This window comes from Heterodontus francisci, chromosome 22 (assembly GCF_036365525.1).
Source record: "Heterodontus francisci isolate sHetFra1 chromosome 22, sHetFra1.hap1, whole genome shotgun sequence".
NCBI lineage: Eukaryota > Metazoa > Chordata > Chondrichthyes > Heterodontiformes > Heterodontidae > Heterodontus > Heterodontus francisci.
The window spans coordinates 37,021,337-37,030,389 of record NC_090392.1 but is presented as its reverse complement, the minus strand read 5'-3'; the positions used below and the strand labels follow the sequence as shown (position 1 = coordinate 37,030,389).

Sequence of the window (9,053 nt, the reverse complement as noted above, 5' to 3'; positions counted from 1 at the left end):
TTTTGTTGTGATGTTGTTGCTTATTGTGGCATCTTTTAGTTTGAATGGACCACATGTTTGGGGGAAACAAGAGAGGAAATAATGTTCCAGAGAAACTCTCATCATCTGTTCTGAATTTCCATCCTGTACTGACAGTGATGACTTTTGTAAACTCCTTTTACAGGATATTGGAAGCAGAGGATTTACAGACGGGAAAATTGAATCAAGCATCACGTCAAGATTTCACAGTCACTCAATTCATCAGGATCTGAATATCATCGGCTTTGAACGTGGAAGGAACAATGTTTGTCAGTTCTGTCTGTGGGAAAAGATTTCAAACATCAGTGTGACTGGAAAATCACCGAGACACACCCGAGTGAGAGTGTTCCAGTGACTGACTGTGGAAAGAGCTTTAACCAGTTACACAGACTGAAAAAACATCACACCATTCACAGTGGGGAGAAACCATAGACGTGTTCCGTGTGTGGGTGAGGCTTCAACTGATCGTCCAACCTGGAGAGACACAAGGACACCCACACCACGGAGAAACCGTGGAAATGTGTGGACTGTGGGAAGGGATTCAGTTACCCATCCCAGCTGGAAATTCATCGACGCACTCACACTGGGGAGAGACCATTCACCTGCTCTGAGTGTGGGAAGGGATTCAGTTGCTCATCGCACCTGCTTATACATCAGCGAATTCACACTGGGGAGAGACCGTTCACCTGTTCAGAGTGTGGGAAGGAATTCAATTACCCATCAGAACTGGAAACTCATCAACGCACTCACACTGGTGAAAAACCATTTACCTGTCCAGTGTGTGGGAAGGGATTCACTCAGTCATCCTACCTCCATAGACACCAGCTTGTTCACTCTAATGAGAGATATTTTGTATGTTCTGAATGTAAGAAGAGCTTTAAAAGCAAAAAATATCTGCTGACGCACCAACGCAGTCACACTGGTGAAAAACCGTTTACCTGCTCCGTGTGTGGGAAGGGATTCGCTCAGTCATCTCACCTGCTGACACATCAGCGAGTTCACAGTGGGGAGAGGCCATTCACCTGCTCCGAGTGTAAGAAGGGATTCACTCAGTTATCCCATCTCCTGAGACACCAACGTCTTCACTCTAGTAAGAGACGTTTAATATGTTCTGAATGTAAGAAGAGCTTTAAAAGTAAAAATGATCTGATGAAACACCAATGCACCCACACTGGGGAGAGGCCATTCACCTGCTCCAAGTGTGGGAAGGGATTAGCTGATTCATCCACCCTGCTGAGACACCAGCGAGTTCACAAATGACTGCAAAGGTTGGATTCTGCTGTTATTGCTGCTGTTAATCGCATTCAGGACTGACCCATGTTCATTCTGACAGTTGGGGATTATTTCAGTTGATGATTATCCCTGTAACTGGGCTGCAGTTTAATATTCCAGATATATGTTAAATAAATCAACTTTGCGCCAAACACAGTGTTCGAATCCTTGATTTTTCTAACATAAGAGAAGACTGTTCTATTTTTGGGCCTTTTCTCCTTTGTTAATTGAAGGCTTGTATTTGTACAGTGGCTTCTACAACTTCAGGATGTCCCATCGTGTTTTACAGCTAATAATGTTCTTTTGATGTGTTCTCAGTGCTGTTGGCAGCTGTGACTCAGTGGGTAGCACTCTCACCTCTGAGTCAGGAGGTTGTGGGTTCAAGTTTTCTCTGGGAATTGAGCACAAAAATGAAGACTGACACTCCAGTGCAGTACTGAGGGAGTGCTGCACAATCAGAGGTGCCTTCTTTCAGATGAAATGTTAAACTGACACCCTGACATCTCTTAGGGAGATGGCAAAGATCCCGTGGCACTATTTCAAACAGCCGGTCTCCTGGCCAATAATCCCTTCAACATCAGTAAAACAGATATTCTGATCATTATGATATTGCTGTTTGTGGGATCTTGATGTGTGAAAATTGGCTGCTGTGTTTCCTACAACAGTAACAGCACTTCAAAAGTACATAATTGGCTGGAAAATGCTTTGGAACATCCTGAGAACATGAAAGGTGCTATATGAATGCAAGTCCCTTTTTTTAATTTCCAAAATATACTTTATTCATAAAAATCTGTAAACATTACATTACCAGTTTCAAACAGCACCAAGTCAATCATGAGTTGCCTCACAACCCTTCCATTTCACATTTGTCATGCCAATTACATTTTTACATTTTACAGCAAATGAAAATTTTCCCGATACAGTTCGAGGGGGTTTCCCATGGATCCAGCCCCTCAGTTCAGCTTCGTGGGGGGACCTCACACTGTGGTCTTTCCCCATTGAGCCTTTGCTGCGGCTGCCCCAAGCTTTAGTGCGTCCCTCAGCACATAGTCCTGGACCTTGGAATGTGCCAGTCTTCAACATTCGGTCGTGGACAACTCTTTGCGCTGGAAGACCAGCCAGTTTCGGGCAGACCAAAGGGCGTCTTTCACCGAATTGATGGTCCTCCAGCAGCAGTTGATGTTTGTCTCGGTGTGCGTCCCTGGGAACAGCCCGTAGAGCACAGACTCCTGTGTTACCGAGCTGCTTGGGATGAACTTCGACCAAAGCCACTGCATCTCTTTCCACACCTGCTTTGCAAAGACACATTCCAGAAGGAGGTGGGCAACTGTCTCTTCCCCACCACAGCCACCGCGGGGGCATTGTGCGGAGGGGGCGAGACTTCGGGCGTGCAGGAAGGATCTGACGGGGAGGGCTGTTCTCACCACCAGACAAGCTACATCTTGGTGCTTGTTTGAAAGTTCTGGTGATGAGGCATTCCGCCAAATGACTTTGGCGGTCTGTTCAGGGACCCATCCGACAGGATCCACCGTCTCCTTTTCCCGTAGGGCCCTGAGGACATTCCGTGCAGACCACTGCCTGATGGATCAGTGGTCAAAGGTGTTTTCCCGCAGAAACTGCTCCACGAAGGATAGGTGGTACGGCATGGCCCAACTGCATGGAGCGTTCCGCGGCAATGTGACCAGGCCCATCCTTCGCAACACCGGGGACAGATAGAACCTCAGCACGTAGTGACACTTGGAGTTTGCGTACTGGAGATCTACACACAGCTTGATGCAGCCGCACACGAAGGTGGTCATCAGGATTAGGGCCATGTTGGATACATTTTTCCCGCCCTTATCCAGAGAACATCGTGTCCCTCCGGACCCGGTCCATTTTAGATCCCCAGATGAAGCGGAAAATGGCTCGGGTGACCGCCACAGCGCAGGAGTGGGGTATGGGCCAGACCTGCACCACGTACAGCAACAATGTGAGCACCTCGCACCTGATGACCAGGTTCTTACCCACAATGGAGAGAGATCGCTGCCCCCACATGCTCAACTTTTGTTGTACCTTGGCTACTCCCTCCTCCCAGGTTTAGGCGCACGCCCCGGCCCTTCCGAACCATATCCCCAGCACCTTCAGGTAGTCTGACCTGACGGTGAAGGGGACAAAGGATCGGTCAGCCCAGTTCCCAAAGAACATGGCCTCGCTCTTGCCGTGGTTAACTTTGGCTCCCGAGGCCAGTTCGAACTGGTCGCAGATGCTCATCAGTCTGTGCATGGACAACGGGTCTGAGCAGAAGACGGCGACGTCATCCATGTACAGGGAGGCTTTAACCTGAGCGTCTCCACTGCCTGGGATTGTCACCCCTCTTAAGCTCGCATCCTTCCTAATAGACTCAGCAAAGGGTTCAATACAACAAACAAACAAGACCAGGGAGAGAGGACAGCCCTGTCTGACTCCAGATTGGATCGGGAAACTTACCGATTCCCACCTATTGATAGAGACCGCGCTAATGATGTTTGTGTAGAGCAGTTGGATCCAATTGCAGATTCCCTCCCCAAACCCCATTTCGGAAAGCACGTCCATCCTGTAAGTGTGATATCCTGTCAAAAGCCTTCTAGTCCAGGCTGACGAGGCAGGCGTCCACCCTCCTGTCCCGTACGTAGGCGATCGTATCCCTGAGTAGCGCGAGGCTATCAGAGATCTTCCTGCCGGGTACAGTACAGGTCTGACCAGGGTGGATCACCAACTCCAGAGCAGACTTGACTCGACTGGCTATGACTTTGGGCAGAATCTTGTCAACATTAAGCAGTGAGATGGGCCGCCAATTTCTGATTTCTGCCCTCTCCCCCTTCTGCTTGTAAATGAGGGTGATGATGCCGTTTCTCATGGATTCTGACATGTTGCCAGCCAGGAGCATACTCTCGTATACTTCCAGCAGGTCTGGGCCGACCCAGTCCCACAGAGCCGAGTACAACTTGACCGGTAAGCCGTCGCTTCCGGGAGTTTTACTCGTCTCGAAGGACTCGACGGCCTTTGTCAGCTCGTCCAGAGTTAGCGGCTTGTCCAATCTCCCCCTCGTGCTGTCATCTAAGACCTCTGTGATAGATGACAGGAAGGACTGGGAGGCTCTGCTGTCTGTGGGCTTCGCGTCATACAGCCCAGCATAAAAGGATTTGCTGATCCTTAGTATGTCGGACTGCGAAGACGTTACCGAGCCATCCTCTTCCTTCAGGCTGCTGATAACAGAGCTCTCTGTGTGTACCTTTTGGAAGAAGTAACGCGAGCACGTCTCATCCTGCTCGATGGAGCGGACTCTGGACCGGAAGATGATCTTGGAGGCCTCCGTGGCAAAGAGCGAGGCCTGCTGGCTCTTCACCTCTTGGAGGTCCTCCTTGACCTCGACCCCCATTGACTGCAACCGGAGCAGATTTTGCATACTTTTCTGGAGTCGGGACATTTCCCTCTGTCTCTCTCTCGCCCTCTGAACACCTTTGTGGATGAAGAACCTTTTGATGATCTCCTTGATCACTTCCCACCAGTGAACATGAGACTCAAAGAGGGGTTTCACGGTCCTCCAACCTTTGTAATCCCTTTTGAGTTCCTCAACGCTCTTTGGGTCAGCAGTGTAGCATTGAACTTCAACGTCCCTCTGCCAACCCGCTGGTTGTCCTGTAAGTGACAGTCGGCCAGTAAGAGGCAGTGGTCAGAGAAGAACACCGGCTTAACGTCGGTGGATCCGACCGTGACAGCACAGGACACAAACAGGAAGATGGGCAGACCCATTCGATCTTGACCATGTGTATCTGCGCTGCGATCCGTCTGCAGGTTTGCTGAAGACATCGTGCAGTTTGGCATCTTTAACTGTTTCTATATGAACGCAAGTCCTTCTCTTAGTAACAGAAATACAGCAGGAAAATTGCACACAGCAAAGTTCCACAAACAGAAAGGTGGCTATGACCACATAATCTTTTTTAGTTATGCCGGTTGATGGATAAATATTGGCAGCACTGGGGAGAACACACCTCTCTTCAAAATAACTTTATGGGATCGTTTGTGTCCATCTCAGAGAACAGATGTGGTCTTGGTTGAAGGTCTCATCTGCAAGGCAGGACCTCTGACAGTGCAGCACCCCCTCAGTACAAAGAACAGTACAGCACAGGAACAGGCCATTCGGCCCTCCAAGCCTGCGCCGATCTTGATGCCTGCCGAAATTAACACCTTCTGCACTTCCGGGGCCCATAATCCCTCTAGTCCCTTCCTAGTCATGTATTGGTCAAGATGTCTCTTAAACGTCGCTATCGTATCTGCTTCCACCACCTCCCCTGGCAGCAAGTTCCAGGCACTCACCACCCTCTGTGTAAAAAAAAAACTTGCCTCGCACATCCCCTCTAAACTTTGCCCCTCGCACCTTAAACCTATGTCCCCTAGTAACTGACTCTTCCACCCTGGGAAAAAGCTTCTGACTATCCACTCTGTCCATGCCGCTCATAACTTTGTAAACCTCTATCATGTCGCCCCTCCACCCCCGTCGTTCCAGTGAAAACAATCCGAGTTTTTCCAACCTCACCTCATAGCTAATGCCCTCCAGACCATGCAACATCCTGTAAACCTCCTCTGTACCCTCTCCAAAGCTTCCACGTCCTTCTGGTAGTGTGGCGACCAGAATTGCACGCAATATTCTAAGTGTGGCCTAACTAAGGTTCTGTACAGCTGCAACATGACTTGCCAATTTTTATACTCTATGCCCCGACCGATGAAGGCAAGCATGCCATATGCCTTCTTGACTACCTTATCCAGCTGCATTGCCACTTTCAGTGACCTGTGGACCTGTACGCCCAGATCTCTCTGCCTGTCAATACTCCTAAGGGTTCTGCCATTTACTGTATACCTCCCACCTGCATTAGACCTTCCAAAATGCATTACCTCACATTTGTCCGGATTAAACTCCATCTGCCATTTCTCCGCCCAAGTCTCCAACCGATCTATATCCTGCTGTATCCTCTGACAATCCTCATCACTATCCGCAACTCCACCAACCTTTGTGTCTTCCGCAAACTTACTAATCAGACCAGCTACATTTTCCTCCAAATCATTTATATATACTACAAACAGCAAAGGTCCCAGCACTGATGCCTGCGGAACACCACTAGTCACATTCTTCCATTCAGAAAAACACCCATCCACTGCTACCCTCTGTCTTCTATGACTGAGCCAGTTCTGTATCCATCTTGCCAGCTCACCTCTGATCCCGTGTGACTTCACCTTTTGTACCAGTCTGCCAGGCGGGACCTTGTCAAAGGCTTTACTGAAGTCCAAATAGATAACATCCACTGCCCTTCCTTCATCAATCATCTTCGTCACTTCCTCAAAAAACTCAATCAAATTAGTAAGACACGACCTCCCCTTCACAAAACCATGCTATCTCTCACTAATAAGTTCGTTTGTTTCCAAATGGGAGTAAATCCTGTCCCGAATAATCCTCTCTAATAGTTTCCCTACCACTGACGTAAGGGTCACCGGCCTATAATTTCCTGGATTATCCTTGCCACCCTTCTTAAACAAAGGCACAACATTGGCTATTCTCCAGTCCTCTGGAACCTCACCTGTAGCCAATGAGGATGCAAAGATTTCTGTCATGGCCCCAGCAATTTCTTCCCTTGCCTCCCTCAGCATTCTAGGGTAGATCCCATCAGGCCCTGGGGTCTTATCTACCTTAATGCTTTGCAAGACACCCAACACCACCTCCTTTTTGATAATGAGATGACTGAGACTATCTGCACTCCCTTCCCTGGACTCATCATCCACCAAGTCCTTCTATTTGGTGAATACTGATGCAAAGTACTCATTTAGCACCTCGCACATTTCCTCCACACATGTCTCCACACATAGATTCCCATCTCTGTCCTTGAGTGGGCCAATCCTTTCCCTGGTTACCCTCTTGCTCTTTATATATGTATAAAAAGCCTTGGGATTTTTCTTAATCCTGTCTGCCAATGACTTTTCATGACCCCTTTTAGCCCTCCTGACACCTTGCTTAAGTTCCTTCCTACTGTCTTTATATTCCTCAAGTGCTTCATCTGTTCCTAGCCTTCCAGCCCTTACAAATGCTTCCTTTTTCTTTTTGACTAGGCTCGCAATATCCCGTGTATCCCAATATCCCAAGCTTCCCGAAACTTGCCAAACTTATCCTTCTTCCTCACAGGAACATGCTGGTCCTGGATTCTAATCAACTGACGTTTGAAAGACTCCCACATGTCAGATGTTGAATTACCCTCAAACAGCTGCCCCCAATCTAAATTCTTCAGTTCCTGCCTAATATTGTTATAATTAGCCTTCCCCCAATTTAGCACCTTCACCTGAGGACTACTCTTATCCTTATCCACAAGTACCTTAAAACTTATGGAATTATGGTCACTGCTCCCGAAATGCTCCCCTACTGAAATTTCGACCACCTGGCTGGGCTCATTCCCCAACACAAGGTCCAGTACGGCCCCATCCCTCGTTGGACTATCTACATATTGTTTCAAGAAGCTCTCCTGGATGCTCCTTACAAATTCTGCCCCATCCAAGCCCTTAGCACTAAGTGAGTCCCAGTCAATATCGGGGAAGTTAAAATCACCCACCACCACAACCCTGTTACCTGTACTGGAATATCAGCTGAGATTTTTCTGCTCAAGTCTCTGGATGTGGATTTGAACCCACAACCTACTGACTCAGATGAGAATGTAATCACTGAGCCATGACTAACACCTCATCATTACTCTATATTATTCCAGTTCTCAAACCTTCGGTTATTCTCATGGACAAGTCCCAACTCCCTATCTATTCCCAAGTGCCTCTCCTAGTGTTGGTATCCACACAAAAGATGTTAACTCCTCCGGCAGGAAGTCCACCCACCACTGACCCACAGGCAGTCTGCAACATTTTTCCCAATTGATCCTCATGGAGAAAGTGGCAGAAAAGAATCTGCTGGCACTCGCGTGTTCTCTGCAATTCAACGGGATCTGTGACTGTGAGGAGCCGTCATCAGCTCAAGCCAAGAGTACAACCCACGTGCCCAGCCTGTGCAGAGCCAAACGCACCAAACTCCTGCAAAGCAGGCACAAGAATGGCTCCATGCAGATGGTATATAATTGGCCAGACAAGGGGCATCCCTGATGTACTCCTCTCCCAAAGAGAAGCGGCACCATCAAGGACCAATTAACTTTGACCAGACATTCTGTGGCGGCGTACAAAAGTCGGATCTGCGCCACAAAATATGGCCCGAGTCCAACTGTGTGCAGAGTCCCGAGAAAATGTATTCGTGATCCACCCAGTCGAAAGCCTTCTCCTGTTCAAGGGAGAGAAAGGCGACCAACCGACAAGTCCTCCGAAAAAGATGGATCAGGTCCCGGACCAGGTGGATGTTGTCCTTGATGGACCAGCCTGGGACCGCGTAGGACTGGTCGAGGTGAAGCATGTGGGCCAGCATGGAACCCAGGCGGGTAGACATAGCCCAGGCAAAGATCTAATAATCAGTGCTGAGGCGGGAGACCGGATGCCAGTTCTTAAGCAAGCGGAGAATCCCTTTGGCAGCAGGACGATGACCGTCCTGCACAAAGAGAGGGGCGTCTCCCCGATTGCCAAGCTGTCCCCCAGGTCCCGTGCATAATCACCCCGCAGGACATCACAGAAGGCCCTGAAAAACTCCACGGTCAGCCTGTCTAGCCCCCGGGATTTTCCTCTCGAGAGCTGGTGGAGGGTGCCGCTCAGCTCTGCCTCCAGTCCTTCGGCAC

General features: G+C 48.9%; 1 pseudogene; it reads left to right on the top strand.

The window, feature by feature from the left end:
- Positions 1-270: 270 nt before the first annotated feature.
- Positions 271-1,442, top strand: LOC137381530 (oocyte zinc finger protein XlCOF6-like; annotated as a pseudogene).
- The last annotated feature ends 7,611 nt before the right edge of the window (positions 1,443-9,053 follow it).